The sequence below is a fragment of the Colobus angolensis genome, unplaced genomic scaffold, assembly GCF_000951035.1.
Source record: "Colobus angolensis palliatus isolate OR3802 unplaced genomic scaffold, Cang.pa_1.0 Scaffold203, whole genome shotgun sequence".
Lineage (NCBI taxonomy): Eukaryota > Metazoa > Chordata > Mammalia > Primates > Cercopithecidae > Colobus > Colobus angolensis.
The window spans coordinates 4,200,010-4,222,209 of NW_012115189.1; the positions used below are offsets into that span (position 1 = coordinate 4,200,010).

The 22,200-nt window shown below is 41.7% G+C and overlaps 1 protein-coding gene across 3 annotated transcripts in view; it reads right to left on the reverse strand.

The window, feature by feature from the left end:
* The window catches only part of BACH2 (BTB and CNC homology 1, basic leucine zipper transcription factor 2), a 370,236-nt gene that overhangs the window by 30,740 nt on the left and 317,296 nt on the right, over window positions 1-22,200 (reverse strand). The window lies entirely within an intron of this gene.

Genomic DNA, 22,200 nt, shown 5'->3' on the forward strand with positions numbered 1-22,200 from the left:
TAACTCTCCCTTCCCACTCTCTTACTGCACTGTATCCCACTCTGCAGGATGAAAACTGGCTTAGTGATCAGGCATCACTCCTCATCTTAATTTCCTGTAATTCATATCCACATTACCACATTCTTCCTCCCAAAGCAGCATGTTAGACATTTAGAAAGTATTTGTTAAATTAATTAACCTTACTATTTCAACAAAGCTTCTGGTTATTTTACTATTAATTTTTATTTTATTTATTTTTAGAGACAGGGTCTCCCTATGTTGCCCAGGCTTGTCTCAAACTCCTGGGCTCAAAGGATCCTCCTGCCTCAGCCTCTCAAAGTGCTAGGATTACAGGCGTGAGCCACCACATCTGGCCTCGTATTAATTTTATTTATTTAGTTATTTATTTATTGACAGGGTTTCACACTGGTTGTGCAGGCTGGAGTGCAGTGCCATGATCTTGGCTTATTGTAGCCTCAACCTTTGGGGCTCAGGTGATTCTCCCAACTCAGCCTCCCAACTAGCTGGGACTACCGGCACGTACCACTATGCCCAGCTAATTTTTGTATTTTTAGTAGAGACTAAAATGTTTTGTATTTTTAGTAGAGACACCATGTTGCCCAGGTGGTCTCAAACTCCTGGACTCAAGCAATCCGTCTATCTTGACCTCCCGAAGTATTGGGATTACAGGTGTTAGCCATTGTGTCTAGGCAATTTTATTATGAATTTTAGATAGAATTTATCTTGTTTTCTATTCCTAAGGTAATAATATAAAAACAAAATCAACATTGAAATTGATTTAAACATATTTCATATGGTGGTTCTTTTAGCTAAAGAAAATCATTATTTGTCTTAGCGAATATGTCTTAAAACATAAACGGAGTGTCTTTTCTCTCCTGTGCAGGTTTGAACTTGGATCTGTAGCCACAATGTAAAAATCCTTCTCCTATTTGTTTTACTCCTGAGACTCTATCTGATCATTTAGTCACTTATAATTCTTTGTTTACTAATTTCTTCTTCTTCTTCTTTCTTCTTTCTTTCCTTCTTCCTTTCTTCCTTTCTCTCTTTCTCTCCCCCCCCCTCTTCTCCTTCTTCTTTTTTGTTTAGAGATGAGGTCTCACTATGTTGTCCAGGCTGGCCTTGAACTCCTGGGCTCAAGCCATTTTCCTGTCTCGGCCTCTCAAAGTGCTGGGATTACAGGCATGAGGCACTCTGTCCAGCCATACTAATTTTTTCATTCTCCAACGATGCTCTAGGCACTCACGGTGTACTATGCAAGGTCTGGGGACTCCACTTTCTTGGATTCAAGTCTCAGCTCTGTTATCTACCAGTTGTGTCACTTGGGCTGGTTACTTAACCTTTCTATGCTTTAGTTTCTACAACTGTAAGACAGGGATACTGACAGTGTCTGCCTTGTAGTAAAACCTTTGGAACAGGATCTGGCATTAAGTAACAACCAGTATTATTGCTGTTGCTACAAATATGAATAAAACACCACCTTTTTCTCCAAGGAGCTAACAAGGTGACTGGGGAGACAGATGTTCAATATAAATGTTTACAGTGTCACCTGAGTACATAACGGAGGTATTTGCAGGGTGCTGGGGGGACAGGGCTAGAGCAGTAACTGCTAAGGGAGTTAGTGTAAGGCTGCTTAGAGGAGGTAACACTTGCCAAGTGCTGAGTTGAAGTTATTCAGAATAAGTAAAAGAAAGGCATGTCTCACTCCTTCATCATCTTCCAGCTTTTCCTCAAATGCATTTTCTCACTGAGACCTTTCCTGGTCCTCTATTCACAGTTGCCCTCCCCTAACACAAAACCAGAACTGGCCAGATGGTTTGCAGGGCCTAGTGCAAAATGAAAATATTAGCCTCTTGTTCAGAGATTAAGAATTTCAAGAGTCACAAGAGAACATTAAATAAAGTGCAGGACCCTTCTGAGCATGGGGCCCTGTGCAATTAGTTGCACAGGTTTTATGCTCATGAAGCTGACCCTGTCAATAACACACACATGCACAAGTACATGCGCGTGTGCGCGTGCACATACACGTTACCTATCCCCTGCAGTTGGAACGGACTCCCTGATTTGAGGAGGGGGTGACGGCATCCCAGGGTAGAGGTCAAACAGTGGAATGCCATTTGACTTCAACTTTGGGCTGAAAAACACGGTCAGCCCACCAAGGTACTTTTTGGTTAGTAAAAAAAGGAAAATCATGTAGGCTCAGTGTGCAAAGGCCTGACTCGAATCCCCATGATAGAGTCATGACTTGAATCAGTTAACAGACTCAGACTCCCGGCAATTATTCTCAGGAATTCTTGAGGACAGACCCTACCATAACCCACATTTTTGCTATGATTTCTCCTGTCACAGGGTTTTCAGAAATGTACTTGTAGTTTTTCCTAAATCATGACTCAATACAAACTTTTTAATTAAAAAAAATCTAAAAAAAAATTATTCAGAAACTGTTGGGGCCAGAAGCAACACTATTACCACTCTCTCTGTGTGTATTTCTGTAACACTGCTTTAATACAGCTAAACTACCTTAATACAACATAACTGGAAAATTGAAATAGTCCTTACCACCTACTAATTTTGTCTTCTATTATTTGACTGCATTTTAGTTTGATGTTAAAAACTCACATGTTGGTTATTTACTATTGTCTCTCGGACTCACATCCACTCCTCTCATATTTCCCTCTTGCTGAGGCTGGGAGTTCATAAACTCCATTTCCTAGGCTCTTTTGCTGGCTGACTTATTATCGGACCTGCCAAAAGGTGCACAGGCAGGGGAGCTCAGAAGGTGGGAGGCATGAAGATGCTGTGGCTCCTTCTGTCTCTTGTTCTGTTTATCTTTCCTTCCTTGGTGGTGTGTTCTGGAAGTGGCTGCATCCCTGACTCTGTGGTGGAGTGCCTGGAAGGGGCTGTGTGCCCCACAGCTGCAGCTCCTGAGGCACCAGCCCTCCATCAGGCTCACAGGTCCCTTTCATCCCCTCCAGCCCTAGGAGTGGTAGATACTTTCTGTGGTCATTCATCATTAGCTCTCCTTCCCTTTTCTGTTCTTCCAGTTTTCTAACACCTGTGTAACCAATTTCCTGTTTTATAGCCCCTCTATTTGAAACACCTGGCATGGTTTCTGGTTCCCTGACTTAATAATCCATTTTGCAGACAATGAGGCCAAGGCCCAGAAAGGTGAAGGAATTTACCCAAGGTCACATGGCTGCCTGGCCAGGGCTTAATTCAAGTCTTCCGACCGCAGAGTTCAACTCTCATGCTCCCTTTCTACCTGTTGCTGTTTCTCTGAAGTGAACCAGGAAAGAAATGCTATTTCATATGGAAACATGTTATTGTAAATTTTATTACTCCAAAATATTCCATTTTATATAGCTCTATCCAAAGAAGTCTGGCCAACTGGATGCAGTACATCTTTCAGTATGCAGAAGGTGAATCTCACAATTGGTTCTATTTTTCTAGTGTCTGGATTCCTCCTGAAGAGTGAAGATAACTGCTGTGTCCCTTTCCTGCTCAATGAAACTCTGCAAATCCTAGGAAGCGCTTTTACCGCATGGGGATTTGGTAAATTATCAGGCTCAGCTAAGTATCAGTCCTTAGAATCTAGAAGACAAAGCAGAAATGCCCTTCTGGCGGCGTGCCACATGGCACCAGAGCTTTGTTCCAGAGTGGAAAGGCAGTCGGATGAAGCTGATGTCGAGGGGGAGCGTTACGTGTCCCTTATCTGTGATAGTCGGTTCAGAATGATCACGGGGCTATATAATGGCTGAAACTGCCCCTTAGGTATTTCTTTGGTTGTTTCAGAGATGAGAGAAGAAGGTTGAGAGAACAGAAGGTTTCAAAAGCAAACATTCCATATTGTCTTTCCTGAGAACTGGCGACACCTTGGGTATGTGGAACCTTCGTTTCAACTGGGTGGTTTTGCCCATCTCATCTCACCTCCTTCATATGTGGCACTTGTAATTTTCCCATTCAGGTATAGATAGTTACATTTCCTAGGTTAGTGACAGGCAAAAGTCATATATGATACAGATATAAGGAACTATATTCATATTTACTCTAAAAGCATACGGTGAAAACAGAAAGTCTCCCTTCTGAAAGATTACAAAATGAAGTTCACAGAATAATTTTTAAAAATCCAATTTCAATATAAGTGTAGGTCTTAAAATAGATATGAAATAGTAGTAACTTTTCACATTTTTCAGTATAAAATAAAAGTGAAAAGCATCCCACTCACTGGTAATGAAGTAGTAAAACCTGCATCAAGGTTTATGGTTTCATTTGAAAAACTGCCTCCAAGAGAAAATTATTTTTAAAAAAAAGATTTAGAAAAAATTACCTAATTTCCATTTTAAACTACCCTCTCCCCATTCCAGAAACCAGTGATTTTCCTAGGCCAGAATTTTCTTGCGTCAAGGTCTGGTTTCACCCTCTCAACCCCTCTAGTCATTTCAAACCAACTATGAACCACTTGATCTTCAACTAGAAAATACAAAACATTTTTGAAGGCTTCCAGTGATGAGAAGTTTGGCCCCTCATTAGCACCTTCTAATGGTTCTTCATGTTCAGTTTCAGGAATGGAAGTTTTGGCTTAGTCAGTTATGAGTTCTTATACCTTCCTTGTTACTCTCCTCTGAACCACACTGCCTGTGACTACACCCCTGGCAGATACCTGGATTGAATAAATGCTCCAATCATTGGTACACAGGACAGACTATCACCTCTCTCTGTCTATATCCTATTTTCTAGAAATGCTCAGATTTCACTGTCATTTATTATTTACAATTAACATCTCTGAGCTTATTTCCTCCCAGTATCTGCTACTGATAAGCCATGTGTCCATCTTAACCTTGCAAAATCAAATTTTTGACCCAAGAGTGTATACTTGTCTAGATATTCAGAAATCATTCCTATTACTGCTATTCAGTCAAATTTTTAAAGACCCACTTTCTTGTCTTTGTTTTGAAAATTACGATGAAATTTCTGATCTCTAGTCTTTTGATGCTTTCCTTGGCTCCAGAGTCCCTGAAATATTTTGACCATAGCAAGTTGTATCATAATCATATCTACTATTCCTCTTTGGTGGTTTTACTTCATCCAGTCTGGGAGCTAAGCATTTTCTTTTTGTTCATCTACCTAGGGCTTCCATTCCCTTTTCCAAGTTTTTTCTCACTTTTCAGTCTTATGGTCATTGATTCAGTCATTCTCCTTGACGCACCATATAAAATTAACTCTGGGCTCTTTGCCATCCTCAGTACTACACAGTCAGCCCCAACGAGCAGCTGTTGGTTTCCTCATCTTTACGCTCCAAAGAGAACCACAAATTCATTTTTGTTTTCTGTGGTCCTCTTTGAAAGGTCTCCACTCATTTTGGGCTTCAGTTTTCTTGAACCCCCTATTTGTGGTTCCATACATGTTCCCATAGTTGTTCATGTCCAATGTTTAAAATAAAACTCTGAATGAAACAGAACTGCCGGCACAATTTACCCTTTTTCGAGAAAAGGGTCCTCATGTGAACTTTGTTTTGGGCATTCCTAGCCCTCCTGAATCATCTTTCCCCACATATGCATAATTTCTACCTGCTTCTTATTAACATAAAAACCTGTTTTAAAATGTCTTGAACCCAAAATTATAAAACTCTAGAAGAAAACACGAGGGAAAAGCTTCATGACATTGGACTTGGTAATGATTTCTTGGATATGTCACCAAAAGCACAAGAAACAAAAGCAAAAATGAACAAATGGGACTATATCAAACTTAAAATCTGACTCTATCAAAGGACACAATCAAAGTAAAAAGGCAACTCATGGAATGAGAGGGAATATTTGTAAATCATAAACCTAATACAGAGTTGATATATAAAGAACCCCTATGTAAAGGACTCTCATTTAAAGAACTCCTACAACTCCCAACAGCCAAATATAAAATAACCCAACTAAAAAGTGGGCAAAGGACTTGAATAGACGTTTCACCAAAGACATACAAATAGCCAATAAATATATGAAAAGATGCTCAATGTCACTAATTGTCAGAGAAATAAAAATTACAACTATAATGAGATCTCACCTTACACCCACTGGGATGACTACTACCAAAAAAACAGAGTAACAAGTGTCACTGAGGCTGTGGAGAAACTGAAATCCTTGTGCACTGTTTTTATTTTTTATTTTTCTTGTTTGTTTTTGTTTTTTAAGACAGGGTCTCACTCTGTCACCCAGGCTGGAGTGCAGTGGCACGATCATAGTTCACTGCAGGCTCAACTTCCCAGGCTCAAGTGCTCCTCCCATCTCAGCCTCCCAAGTAGCTGGGACAAGAGGCACATATTGCCATGCCCGGTTAATTTTTTATTTTTGTAGAGACAGACTCTTCCCATGTTGCCCAGGCTGGTTTTGAACTACTGGGTCCAGGTGATCCTCCTGCTTCCTTCTCCCAAAGGGCAGAAATTGCAGGTGTCAGTCACTGCATTTGGCCCTTGTGCATTGTTGAAGAGATTGCAAAATAGTGCAACTGCTGTGGAAAACAGTATGACGCTTCCTAAAAAAATTACAAATAGAACTACCATATGATCCAGCAGACCCAGGTCTGGGGATATTTTCAAAAGAATCCACAGCAGGGTCTTGAAGAGATGTTTGTACACTCATGTTCACAGCAGCACTATTCACAATAGCCAAGAAGTGAAAGCAACCCAAATTTCTGTTAATGAGTGACTAGATCAACAAAACGTGGCAGATACATATAATGGACTCTCAGCCTTAAAAGGAAGAAAATCCTGTCATGTGTTCTAACATGGATGAACCTTGAGGACATTATGCTAAGTGAATTAAGCTAATCATAAAAAGAAACTTCGGTGTGATTACACTCACATGAGGCATTGAAGAACAGTCACATTCATAGAAACAGAAAGTAGAATGGTGTTTATCAGGGGCTAGGGAGAAGAAAAAGAGGGGGAGTTGTTTAATGAGTACAGAGTTTTAGATTTCCCAAGATGAAACAGTTTTGGAGATCTGTTTCACCACAATGTGAATACTTAGGAGTTGAACTTATTTAACACTACGGAACTGTACACATAAAAATGTATGGTAAATTTTATGTGTTTTTAAAATAACAATACAAAAGGTCTTGAAATATTTTGGACTGTACAAAATCTTGACTATCATGTTTTTTAAGATGATACTGCCGCTTCTTCTAAAGATCCTCTCATGTGTACTCTTGTTAATTCCTTTTAGCCAGATTATGACCCAAATAGCAGTTCTACCCTTGCATCTTCTACTTTCTGGAAAGTGGAATTGCCAAGGTGGCAAATCAGTAACCACTCAAGTATTCATCTACTGGTCAAGGAGAATTCTGGTAGCTATTTGACCTAATTTTGTACATGGGAATAGGAACATGGAACCTTTAATTATCCTGACGATAGGACCCATAAACTCCTACAATATCAATTTTGCTCCTCTCTCTTCTAATCTCCCAGTGCTCTTCAGAGGGCCCCTGCCCTATATTTCTAGATTACAGACCTTATTGGATATAATTATTTATTTATTTATTTTTTGAGATGGAGTCTCACTCTGTCACCCAGGCTGGAATGTAGTGGCACAATCTCGGCTAACTGCAGCCTCCGCCTTCAGGTTCAAGCGATTCTCGTGCCTCAGCCTCTCAAGTAACTGGGATTACAGGCGTGTGCCACCACACTTGGCTAATTTTTTTGTATTTTTAGTACAGACGGGGTTTTGCCATGTTGTTCAGGCTGGTCTCGAACTCCTGACCTCAAGTAATCCACCCTCCTGGGCCTTCTAAAGTGCTGGGATTACAGGTATAAGCCACAGTGACTGGCCTAGATAAACTTGTTGCTCTGCTTGTCTTTCCAGTGGTTACATTTTTATTTTGAATATGGAATTCCTTACCATAGCCATATTTCAATGCGATGTCTTTCTGCTTACCAGGTTACTTGGATTCTCTGAGAAATTCTATCACTGCGGCAATAATCTCCAAGTCCATTTTTACATTACTCCTGCTTCAACCATGAATAGACATTGGAGACTGTAACTTCTTGATTTATACCATGATTTACCAAATATTTTACTTTCCTACTAATATCAAACTTGCTGATATTGATAGGAAAGTAAAATATTTGGTAAATCATGGTATAAGACATAATTGGTGTTATGAGTTAAGCAAGATATTCTTCTCTCTTCCTCCCCACTCCATCACTTTCAGCTGAAAGCGTGTGCCTTGTGCACCCTAGATTCTCAATAACTATTAGTTGAACTAAACTGAGCTAGCCCTAGTACTGCCCACTTGGGCAAGCAGACAATTTGAATCCCTCTTTCACATGACAATCCATCACATATTTGAAGACATCTGTCATACCTGGGCAGGGAATTTTTTCTTCAAGAACTGAAGTCATATTTTCCATCTGAAATCAGAACTGAAGAACTGACAGATCACACGTCTCTTATGGAAAATATGATTTTCTTCTTGCCTCTGGAAGCAAGTAGCTTGACACACCACTAATCCTCCAATAGCCTTGAGAACCCAGGTGCTACCGGGGAGGCCCACTGGTCTTTAGCAGGGAAAGCAATCTGACCTTGATACCTGCTGCCATTTGTCCCTTTCATTTGCAAAATAGGAATAAATAGGGACAAGCTGAAGATATGTAGGTAGGTAATATACTTGAAAGGCTTTTGAGAGAAAAGTACTAAAAATTCTGAAGATATATGCATCAGTTTCTCAAGCAGAGCCCTTTCCTTGACGATAGAAATGCTGTTACTGTGGCTTACAGAAGGAACAAAGCTACAGAGTATGCCTTAGCAGCATGGTTGATACAGCAGCAATGATAGTATTTTCTACGGTCTTTAGTTTCTTTCATCTAAGTCCTTTACCAACTACCAACCATCATGTAACAAGCTGAGATATGCTGACTGGGCTACTCAAAGCTGTACAGTAAGTTGGGATAAAAATCATATATGGAAACCAGACTTTTTGCCAAAGGGATGATATACTTCTGATTTCTCCTCCCTTCTTGTGTTTCTGCAATGGGCTCTGCCAATGGAGAACAGTTAATGCTGATGCAATGCAGGCACCATCTGTGCTCTGTGAGGATTTAAACAGCAGCCATTAACACAAAACCCCATATGTGAATTGGACAATGGCTGCCCTGAAGCTACAGGACTCCCAAATAGAACAGACCACTCCGTGGCGCTTAGGGATGCAGAAATCGTTATGATCCAACACCCATGCCCCTGAATTGGAGCATGAAGTCAGGTTTGTCACTCACCCACTCCCCTCCCTGCTTCTTAACTGAGTTTGAATATTTTCTATATGTTATTCCTGTCTGTCAAGGGAGGGAATGAAAAGGGAGCCGACACCATCTATCAGCAAGGCCATGGGTGCCATTTTTACCTGAAGCCACTGGGTTCTTGTCCTGCAGCTTCCCCCAGGACATCAGGGTTCCAGGCATACAAATGACATCAACAGCAACTGGGAGCAAGCCTTTGCTGGGAAGAGCAGTGCATCTAGGACTTCAGGTTGCTGGGGCATGAAGGCAGGGTCCTATTTATTTTTAATTTTTGTAGAGTTAGGGGTCTCACTCTGTTGCCCAGGCTGGTCATGAACTTCTAGGCTCAAGCAATCCTCCTTCCTTGGCTTTCCAAAGTGCTAGGATTATAGGCCAGTAGGGTCCTCTTTTTGACAATGGCAGCAGCAGAGATGCCGAGGCAGGGGAGAAAGAAATTTCTAACAATGACTGGTTGGTTGTGTCCAGTTTCTGTGGGGCTGAAACACACTTTTCACATTAACACAGGGGACTGTGAGAAAAGGAAGTAAGTCACAGGTGCTCCAGAATGGTACCTTGGAGGCTGTTCTGGGCCATCTATTTTGAACATGGCTTGGAACCGTTACGACAGACCTCGTTATTTATAGCTCAAAACTGGGAAAACACCTTTTCTCCTAAAAATAAAGACATCCAAACTTCCTGAAAATGAACCTTTGGTTTTTGACAAACACCAAGTCTCAAGAACACCAGGTGTTCTTGTTTTGGGTGAATCAAACTATTTCTGAGTATACCTTTAAGGATGTGAGTTAAAGCACCTAGAGCACCCCGGGTGTTACAGTATTTTGATGGAATTTTAGTCACTGAGGTTGCAGATCAGAAACCTTAATGAAAAAGAAGCCCTCCAGTTTCCTTGCACTATTATAGCAAGAAATATCTGGTTCATGGGAAGGAGGATCCATAGAGCTCACCTACAGCAGTTTAATGGCACCTTCCCAGAGAAGTGTAGCTTTGAAAATCTCAACTAAGCTAGCAGGTGTCTGGATGGCATCGCCATTTCTTTCTTTAACAAGCGTGGGAGGCCCGGGCTTAAGAATCTCTAGGTAGAGGCACCATTGTGGTAAAAATACAGAGACTCAAAGCAAAAGGGAAAACTAATACTGCTTTTATATCCCACCTCTGTGTTTATGAACTTTCCTCTCTGATGATGCCATCTCTCCTCTCTCCTGCCCCTCCATGATCTCTCTGGATAGTCAATCAAAGGGAGGCTGGAGAGTCTCTGAGTTAATGCTTCTGACATGGACTATGTTTCAAGCAGCTATTCCCTGGTTTAGAAAGTAAACTTGATTCTCTTCTGCCCTGCCTTCCAAATTTCCCCCAAATCTACTCCCTTTTCAGTCTCATCTCCAGGTATCCTCTTGAGCCCGGCTCCTAGCCTTTTCTTTGACTTACTAGCATTTGCTCAAGCTGTGACCACTGTCTAGATGCATTGCTGACTCTACTTCACCAATTCCAACTGTAAAATTCCAACATATGAAAACCGTGGAGGAGAGGGAAGATGGTAACCATCAATATGGAATGAAAGGGCCAGGGGAAACCCTGGCAAAGGAGGTGACAATTAAACTGGAGCCTTCCTTCTATGACCTGGACAATAAGCACTTGCTTACAGACCACCAGTTTGGGCATTTAATCACATGAGGGCTGTTTTACATTGTTATCTGAATATTCCACTGGACCTGTGTTGATCAGAAGTTCCTCAAAGTCAAGGACCAAGTCTTACACTTCTTACATGTCCTCTGCATAAATTCTAATAAAATCTGTTAAAAATCTGCATTGTGATGAAAAGTGTATTTTTTAAAGATGGCAATAACATTACATGTTTAGAAAGAATTAACAAAAGGTCACATTTTCATGCTAGTTGGATGACAATATTTAAGAAAAGTTAAATTGATAAAACATCATTAGATCATAGAAGTGCTAAAGCCATAAGTATTTTGTGTACATATGAGACATTTTGCATAAAAGTTACTAAACAATCAATGCAAAAAATTTACTTGAGCATTTACTGTGCTGGATGCTGAAGTGAACTTGGAAGAAGCAAAAAACGTAGTTTTAAAAATCTGTCTTGGGCTGGGCACAGTGGTTCATGCCTATAATCCCAGCACTTTGGGAGGCTGAGGCTGGTGGATCACTTGAGGTCAGGAATTCGAGATCAGCCTGGCCAACATGGTGAAACCCCATCTCTACTAGAAATACAAACATTAGCTGGGTGTGGTGGCATATGCCTGTAGTCCCAGCTACTTGGGAGGCTGAGGCAGGAAGATTGCTTGAACCTGGGAGGCAGAGGTTATAGTGAACTGAGATTGTGCCACTGCACTCCAGCCTGGGTGACAGAGTGAGACTCTGTCTCAAAAAATAATAATAAAAAAAGAAACTGTCTTAAAAATATAGTTTTTTTTTTTTTTTGACAGTTTCACTCTTGTTGCCCAGGCTGGAGTGCAATGGTGTGATCTCAGCTCACTGCAACCTCCACCTCCCGGGTTCAAGCGATTCTCCTGCCTCAGCCTTCCGAGTAGCTGGGATTACAGAATGCACCACCATACCCAGCTAATTTTTTTGTATTTTTAGTAGAGATGGGGTTTCTCCATGTTGGTCAGCTGGTCTCGAACTCCTGACCTCAGGTGATCCGCCCACCTCAGCCTCCCAAAGTGCTGGGATTACAGGTGTGAGCCACCACGCCCAGCAAAAATGTAGTCTTAAGAAGGTAAGAATTCCTGGAGGAACTCACAATGTATGACTGGTATATAAAATACGAGAATAATTGATGTGACCTATGCATTGTTGAGACTTCTGGTGCAACAGAATATAAGAGACAAGGGACAGATGTGGGCTGCCACCACTCTACCACGACGTTTGGATGGGAGCAGGCGGGAGACAGAGAGTGCAGCACCAACAGTAGTCAGCCTTTGTCCTCCAAATATTGTGACCCTCACCTTGGCAGATGTCAAAAACAGCCTCATGCTTTCTAGGAAAGGCTCTGCCATATGCACCTGGGATTAACACCCTTCTCAACCTGAGAAACCAGTGCCCTCCACCCCACCTAAATGAAGCTTCAAATGGGGCTCATAAAAGGGAATGACATGATAGGAAAAGAAACGATCTGTTGGGAAGAGGCTGACAGTGCTCAGAAAACCATGGAGCAAAACAGATGGAAGAGGACACATATACCAGTCCTGCTGGAACTGCAGGATGGCAAGAAAAGCCTGCAAGCTGGCTTGGAAATGAAGCCTGGGTGAGTTGAGTGAGCAAAACTGGTTCATCCTTAACCTGCTAAGTTAGAGTAAGAGAATTTTAGATGGTGGGGGTTGGGGGATGACTGTCTTTTAGATCAGCTTGGAAAAACAAAAATCCTCTTCTACACTAAAGTAAGAAAGACCACAGACAGAGTTAGCAGAGAAGGCATTTCAGGAAGTCAAATGGGGAAAAAAAAAGAATGTAAGATAAATAGGTAAAATTATAAAGCATCTAAGAAGCAACTCCAACAGGAGAAAAAAGGTGGGCAGGGTCAGAGTTCAGAGGACGTGAAGGGCAAAAGAGGCCCTGTGAAGTACAGGCCTCCCTCATGAGGAGTAAGGACAGTGCTGTCCTGTCACCTCAAGGTTGGGCCTGGCACTGCCCTGTTCCCAGTTTTGTGCCCTAAAGTGAAGCGCCACTGGCAGGCTTTGACAATCTTTCCACCTCCTGACTCTTGGCGGGCAAAGCATATAGTCACAGAAGAGATATTAGAACACTTTATCTAGCATATGGAAGGAACAGAATGTCAAAGGGGTTTATTACTGTACCTGACCAGATAATTAGGTAATTAGCACTATTAACAGATTGGGCACATTTATACATGCGTTTGTATATCTCCGGGGAGGCATAGTTTCAAAAACATAGTATCACGTGTTTTTTTATTATAATGTTTGTGTGTGTGTTTTTCTGCAGAACATTTTATTTCTCAGAAAGGATGCCAGGCATGCTTCTTTTCTGCACCTGTATGGCCCTTTTTCACTTAGTCAAGCCAGACTGCAAAAAATGAAGAAGGAAATTTGTTTCTGGTCCCCCCAGATCTTACAACAAGCACTGCTGCGCTAGTTGGCTTCTTTGTTCCTATGCCCAGGCCCCCACCTGGGTGGTGCACAATTCCAGGACTATGCTCTGGCTGAAAGACAGAAAAGACCAGGAGAGGGAGCACGAGAACACAAGATATTTCTTTATCTGGGTTGCAGGAAAAGTCACAGAAAGAGAGTGAGGCAAAGAGAAGCAAATGCCTCAAAAAATATATGTGGGATCTTAACGGTGTATTTTTTAGGTGCAATAAAAAGGGAATTTGGAACTTATTGTTCATCACATAGAATACATTTTTAGCAAATTATATTTAATGCATATTAAAGGCCATTTTATTTATTAGTTTGTCCTGAATGATATCACTACTTTATGAACTGCCAAATCTGTCAGCAATTATTAACACTCCACAGCTAGCTGCCTTCCCCTAGGTGTTTCAGTTCACCTTTGCCACACAGTAACATGGGAGCAAATGTGTCAGACAAGCATGCAGCCCCAGGCACAGACCAGTGGGTTTCAGTGACACTACAGCACTTAGCTGGATTAAGTTTATAGGCTGACAACAAGACAATGACACCAGGCATTCTCCTCCACAGGAATTCACAATATGGGATGTCACTGGTGGGCACCATTACAATGTAAGATACAAATCACCTTATTCCTTTAACGAATGCATACTGACCACTTTGCGTGGTTCTATCGTGTCTTAGGAGCTGGGGGCATAAAACAATGAATATGGAGGAAAAGGTACTTGGTCTGAGAGGTTCTAGGCTGATGGGACAGAGACAAGTCAACAGGTAATCATAACACAGCCATAAGAACTGTCAGTACAGTTCTTACTTACAGGGTGTGTAAGTCCGTTTTCATGCTGCTGATAAAGACATCCCGGAGACTGGGTAATTTATAAAGAAAAAGAGGTTTAATGGACTCACAGTTCCACATAGCTGGGGAGGCCTTACAATCGTGGCAGAAGATGAAGGAAGAATAAAGGGACATCTTACATGGCCGCTGGCAGAGACAGAATGAGAACCAAGCGAACAGGGAAACCCCTTATAAAACCATCAGATCTCATGAGACTTATTCACTACCAGCAGAACAGTATGGGGGAAACCGCCCCCGTGATTCAGTTATCTCCCGCCGGGTCCCTCCCACAACACATGGGAATTATGGGAGCTATAATTTAAGATGAGATGTGAGTGGGGACACAGCCAAACCATGTCACAGGGGAACTACAGCTGCTGGTGGAAGGGCATTTAACTGAGGAGGTGACATATGAGCTGCAGCCTGAGGGAGGATTAGCTAGGTTTTGGGTGGGAGCTGGTGTTCCAGGTGGAAGAAATGAAATGTGCAAAGACCTAAGAGAGAACATAGCATGCAGTGTGGTGTGGCAGGAGCAGCAGCTGGGGCAAAGGCACAGGTGAAACTGGAGAAGGGAGCAGGGAGATGGACTGGGAAGGTCCTTCCGTGTCGGCCACCAAGGCTGGCCCAGGGGCCTCACCGGAGTCTATCGGGTATGAGATTATGAGGGAGACTCCTCTGGCTGCATTTGGGGAATAAGCCAGATGGGCGGCAAGCCAGTCACAGAAGCCCAGGCAAGTGCCGCTATGGCCAGGATACAGGCAGTGGTGTTGGGAAGGGAGATGTAGACAGATGAGAGAGGCCATTAGGAGGAAGAGTTGGTGAAGTCTGAGAGTATAGGCCAATTCAAGACTGAGAACGACTAAAAAGAGCATCGTGTTGCTTCTAACTAATTAACCAAAGCCACAACCTGGATACCCCATTGACAAAAACAAGGTACCTTTGGAAGCCATTTGGGACACCTTACAGTGTGTAATAGGAATTATGTACAGGTTCCCAGGCAGACCCAAGGCAGTTTAGGTTTCAGAGTCATAAATGATGAAGGAGGATAAGGCTCAGAATTCTGTAGCCTGGGGCTTTCTTTAAATGGGCACCTTTGATGTCTGTTGTTTCAGTTACTGCCTAATGTAGGATTTTTAAAAACAGCACTTTCCCAATAAGTCATTCTGGTCTGGCAATGAGAAAGAGGTGAAAGTTCTTACGGGATGTGAAGGGTCTTTTAAAAAAACAATGATGGGCCGGGTGCAGTGGTTCACACCTGTAATCCCAGCACTTTGGGAGGGTGAGGTGGGCGGATCATGAGGTCAGGAGTTCAAGACCAGCCTGGCCAACATGGTGAAACCCTGTCTCTAATAAAAATACAAAAAAAAAAAAAAATTAGCTGGGCATTGTGGCAGGCACCTGTAATCCCAGCTACTTGGGAGTCTGAGGCAGAAGAATCGCTTGAAACCGGAAGGCAGAGGTTGCAGTGAGCTGAGATCACACCACTGCACTCCAGCCTGGGCAACAAGAGCGAAACTCCATCTTAAAACAACAACAACAAAACAAAGATGGCTGGGCATGTTGGCTTGGGCCTGTAATTCCAACTACTCAGCAGGCTGAGGCAGGGGGATTGTCTGAGCCCAGGAGTTCAGGACCAGCCTGGGTAACACTATGTTACCATCTCTAAAGAGTGAAAATAAAAAAATAAGAAAATATAAAAAATAAAGGTGATTGGAAAAATAGATGAGCTAGTATAATGTGAGATGATGCTGCATATAGCCATGGTCAGAAATGGGGAAAAGGCAGGGGAAAGGTGACCTTCCTCCCAGGACCTGTGTGTTGATTTTCGTAATTGTGGAGCAACCTACCAGTTCTATGACCAGGGTCTCTACTTGGACCTTTAGAAGCTTCTTCCATCATCACTTGAGTGGACTTCAAACTTCAAAGTGGACTTTGTGATTCTGACCCTCCTGCCTCCCTCTTTTGAGGACCCTTGTAATCATTCAGGATACTCCCCCATCTCAAGATCCTTAACTTAATCACACCCACAAAGTCCCTTTTGCTAAGTCACATGACACACTCACAGGTTTTTGGGGATAAAGACATGGGTAGCTTTGGGGGTCAGTATCCCGCCTGCTATACTGGGTTATAAAATCTGCCTAGCTGGTTTCCTAGAGGAGTCTTACTCTCTCGGTGTCTCAAAATAGAGGAGGCCCCTGGCAAAGGTAGGTTCTTATGTAAGTTAAAAAAGTGACTCAGGCATTAATGTCTTTATGGGATCAACTGACATAAATTAGGAGAGCCATTAATGGATAAAGTGAAAGAAAAATGATGAAAATTTATTTCAGATTTCAGATATTCTCTCTATCACTTTACACTGTAATTTTTTTCAGTATCCTTTCTATTTCTTGTGTAAAGGCAAATTTCTAGTACTGGGTTCATGGTCACTTCTGTGTGGTACAGAGAAACTTGAACTAGAGCTGGAGATACTCACTGAGTCTCCAAACCTACTGCTGACTGGTTTGTGACCCTGGACCTCAGTTTCCTACCTGTTAAAAACACAGACATTTGCATCTTTAGTGAGTCTTACTCTTGTCATTGAAGCAAGGAGTTGAGAACTTGGGCTGTGGAGTCAACCTGCCTGGCCTTAAGTCCTGGCCCCTCTGCTTAGGAGCTGACCTTTTGGCAAGCTAATTAACCTCTCCTGCTTCAGTTTCCTCACCTGCCATATGGAGATAATAATGGTAGCAATCCCACAGCATCAATGAGTTAAACATGTAAAGTGCACAGGGCAGTGCCTGGCATACCCTGGAATGCTCAGCAAAGGTTATTTTAAAAAATCATCATCATCATCATCACTGTATTAGACACAAGGGATACGCAAAAGATAAAACACAGTCCTTTTCTTAGAGCTGGGTCAGATAATCTTTTAAGACTAAGGTTTTATGATTCCCCGTATATCACAGGAGTAAAAACTCCCTGGTCTCCTCATGTTCCATGCATCATGCTGTGTTAGCAAGATCTTTTAACATTTCTCCTTGCTGCCAATTAAAGGGCACCAAGTCAAAGTTGACATGTAAAAATTACTGTCCCATTAGCACCTTCTGGCCTCGCTAATAAATCCTAACTTAATTAGGCATATGTCTCTTTTTCGTGGGACAAGGGATAACCAAAACTAGAGGTATATGGGCTCCAGCTTGTTGACAACCATCCCTTAAAAGAGCTCAATGCATAATTGCATGCCCATAAATACAAATGCTATAATTTTCTTGGATCAAAGATCATTTTCAAAAAGTAGACACATACGTATCTTCATGGTAGCTTTTAAGGCAAGTTTTACAAGGTCTAACAAGTCAGTTTTGAGAGCAGGCCTTCCAATAGCTGCCCTCCACTTGAAATCTGAAGTGTAGAAAGTGGAGTGGATGTATGTTTTACTGAAAGAGTCAGCAACAGAAAATAGAGTACACTCACAGCTGTAGCGAGCCAGGATGAATTTATACAGTGAATTTTAAATCAGACTCAAAACTGGCTTGTACTATCCATTGAAAAAAATCCCATTGATTTTGGGCTTCATGATGATGTTTTCTGGGAGAGGCAGACCTTAGACTGAGAGCCAAGCAAAGCCTCAGATGCAGATTTTTTCTTCTATTTTCCAAAGAATTTGAAGAGGCAGAAATTGCTAATGGATACGGGAATAAAAATGAATATTATATTTCTACTTGCTAGCAACTATCTTGGTATGGAACTTGACTGATTTTGTTCTGTCCTAGTGGCTGAATCCTTTCACCTTATTAACTTTTTAAGATAGACTTTAACAACTTCATGTTTTTCTTTGTCTTTTTCCCTTTTCTCTCTTCTATTCAAACACTTCTGCAAAACGCAGTGCTTCCAAAAAAAAAAAAAAAAAAAAAAAAAAAAAAAACTTTGTAAGTCCCTCAGCTTTCTTTTGTTTCTCAGACTCTCACATCTTTGCGATTTTGCTCAAATTACCTTCATATTCACTTGGCACACAGTAGGTACTCAATAAAGTTGGTTTCTTCCTTCTTCCCCTGCCTGGCCTCTGTCTGGTAATGTACTTCTTCCTTTATTTTTTGGTTTACAAACTACTTGTCAAATAATTGGCTCCAAGAGCCTCCTTCAGAGTTTACATCATTTCTTGGGAAGCTTAGCCCAAACAGAGATAACTCTCCTAAGGTATCCTGGAAATAAAAAGGTTGCAGAGAAAAACAAAGTCCTGCTTATCAAAATGAAGTGCTTCTGTTCTCATTTTGGGTCTGGTGGCAGAAGGGAAATATCATCTTTCAGAGGTCCCAATAAAATATTTGACAAGATACGTGAAATGTTTTTCTTCATTTGGACTGCTTTTTTCATAATACAGTCTATGTGTTTCAGGAGAAAAACAAGGTCAATTCAATTGATCAAACACTGTGTCAGCAACAGACACATACATATAAATGCTCACATTCTCTCACAGTTATAACAACATGGAATCTAATTTAGAACAACAAGAGCTAGGAAATTAAGAGTTAATACTTAAACCCCACACTGAATTCATCTTGTCATGCCTGAGTATCACTTCTCCTATAGCAAGCAAGATTGCCCACTGTTCTGAGGCCACTAGACAGAGAATAAAATCAGCTATAACATTACTGTGTCACAAGGAGGGAATTAGGGATGAGCCTGGAGAACCGGCTTGAGTGCTCTTTGTATGCGAGAGCGTGAAGCAGGATGGGAGAGAAAGAAAGGAAGACAAAAATAAAGAGCAAAAAAGCAGGCACATTAGCTGCAAGCAAGCTCCTGCTTGCCTTCTATCCTATTATTACCACCTCACTACTGCCTTAGGGGGCATCTGTAAGGCAGGGGTAAGCTGCTGCTCTCATTACAGCAGGCTACTAGCAGTCTAAACTCCCAAACAAACTTGAAAGATATATGAACCACAATGATCACAGCTGACAATATGCTGTGGTCTTATACTTGCTCCTGCAATCGTGTGTGTGGGCAGGAAAAGGGGGTCTTCTCTTCTAGTCAAGTGTCCCTTGCCTTGCTTATTTTAGAAACGGTTTGAACGACTGTTCCTTCAACAGCATTATGGGTCACGTACCCACTAAAATGGACCACACTTTATGTCTCTATCCTGAATTACTGTTTTAATTTTTAACCTAACCTAGCAGGAAATCATGGGTTTAGCCCTGTTTGATCATATAAAATCTCTGTTACCAAAGAGAAAAACTCATGGTAATATCCCAAAGGCAGTAACAGCTTTTAGGAGCGAATTGTCCAGATACCTTGTTGGCTCTGGTGCAGGTAAAATAATCACACATAAAATAGCAAAAAGCAAATGTATTAACTTGCTTGAGCTTTTTGCCTCCGTTATCTACTACTTCACCAGAAAAAGGTCTGCTCGCTATTTACAAATTCATTTTTCTTCAAAGCTTCTTCATCATATTACTAGGTCCTGATGATAAGTAATACTCTCAATTTGTCATTTGCCTGTAAACTTTTAATGTTAATACTTTTTCATTTTTGCAATTTGGCAAATTTTATCATGCAGTGAGAAATTATTATCTAGATGCTAACTGCTAAGATATACAATTAACTTTCTCCTTAACCTACTGAAAGTACACCTCTCAAGAATAATAATACAAAATAAGAGCCTTTCTTGATTTGGAAAATGAATACATATATTCATTATTGGGACTTTTCAAATTTATGAAAAAATATATATTCGAACCTAAAACCATGTACAGAAGGTTAGCTATTATTTTAATCCTAAATTCTGCTAATATATTTGTATCATAGATGTACTGTGCTGATAGAAAAGTCCGAGCTATTGGATTTGCCACCTTGGATTAGTAACTACCCATTTCAAATCATTAATGATGCTGGTTCCAGTTCAGTGATTGAACTGGGTAAAAAAACATTTCATCTTACTATTTCCTTATGAAAGAGCTATTGACTTTGCAGTGCATTTCTTTCTGAAGAAAAGTCCTTTTGAAAGGGAGAATACTAAAAACGGTGTAAGAACCACTGGAGAAGAATAGAAATTCATTTTAAAGCAGTGTACCATGTACAAACGCTGTCTTACAAATAGGATTATTTAATTTAAACCTTAGATCTGTCAAGCTCTATTACTTCAAATGGAGCCTGTCGCTTCTTGAGTTCATTATATATCGAGATTATATTACAATTTATGTTAGGTTAAGTCATTGCTGAGATACAAGGCGGTTGAAAAAAATTACACAGCAGTGTCAGTAAATAGAGCAAAGTCACTGCAGTGTTCAGAAAGGCAAAAAGTCATCTTGCTAAATGAGGATCCAAGCTGTCCTGTACCAGGACTGTTACTAATAAATAAAAGGCCTCTGGGAAAAGTGCTGAGCGTACGCTGGATCTATTTTCAGCTTGCATCAGCAGCTGCTGCCCCTGGGATCACATCTTTACGCATACTCTACACCATATGTAATCACTCCAGTGCTGCAACCAGTAAGATAATGAAAGAGCATGGCATAAATCTATACTTGAGTGGAATGCTAAATGAGAAAAATAATACAAAAAGGGGGGAAATAAACCGCATTTTCAAGTCATTAGGAAGAAAGACTTTGACATATGAAGTGCTGCAACCATTAATAGCACTTATCATATAGAGTGGAGACAAAGAGACAAATTAATCAAACTGACAGAACTGGGACATTTTATGCTAATACAGGCTCCTGGGTTTTAGTCTGTATTCCTCTGCGTCTGGAAAACTGATACCATTACAGGGCAGGAAATTGCATGAATAACATGCAACAGATCATAAAAATTCACACACCAACTGCAGAAACACTGCCAAAAGCTCTGTAAAAACAAGGATGGAGACCTCAACAGAGAAACTACCAGCAAGTAATGAATGCAAATAAGTCCAGGAATATCTCCCATTCATGCATTGTAATTAACTATAGGCTTCTCGCTCATAATTATAGTGGTAAAACTGAAGCCTAGAGAGCGAACTCTGCAGTTAGCCAGAGAAGGCTGCTCAGGCTCTGATTCAAGGCTGTTTGCCATCAGCTGGGGTAAGTGCCACTCTGACCTAAATTTTTTGACTGAGTTGCGTTGGCTTTAACCAAAAAAAAAAAAAAGCAAAATAAACAGCAGAACATTAGCTGAAGACTTTAAAGTGGAGAAGGGAGAGAAATAAATTGATAATGCAAAGAAAAGTTGAGCAACATTTTCCATGTATGTTTGTATGGGTGGTACAAATAAACAGAATCTGAGATTGAAAACATTTTTATAAAATGCATGCTGTCCCTGACTTATAAACATCCCCTATGTTTGGACGAACAGAGGCAGGATGGCGCACTTCCGGGTTCTTCTTCACCAACTTTTCCCACGCGCGTGAAAATGCAGCCGGCGCCCAGGGAGGGTGCAGACCAACCAGACATGTGCCAGGTGACGTCAATCCGAAGAGACCAAGATTTACCTGGTTGCACCTGCAGAACGCCCCCCGACACGCCCGTGCCCCGCCTATTGCCCTCCCACTCCTAGAAAAGCCGCTCTCGGCCAGGGTCCCACGTGGCCTTCTTCAGTCCTCCACTCCTGTTGGGATGTCGGGACTGCAGGAACTCCGTCCGAGAGCCCCACAGGGGGACTCTGCCGGCCTCCTTTGCTGGAGGCCGACAGACCTCTCCCCCACACCTTAGGTTACCAAAAATAAACTTGCAGTTTTGCTCTTACCCTTGCCTACCCGCTGGTTCTTTTGTAGACGTTTCTGGTGGTCTTAGAAAAACAAATCAGTTGGTGCCGAAACCCGGGAGGAGACCCCTCCTCAGGGCCCCCAGGGTCCGGGGAGCCTCCTCCTCCTGCTCCCACGCTGCAGACGGACCAGGACCTGAGACCCACTTCCCTCACTCTCACGGCCTCTCTGGGGTAAGTGCCCTTGTCTCCTCTTTACCTTCCTCGGCCCAAAATCCTGCACAGGTCCGAGGTCCATTTTGAGCCACCATGTGGCTCGGGAGACCCGTTCAGGA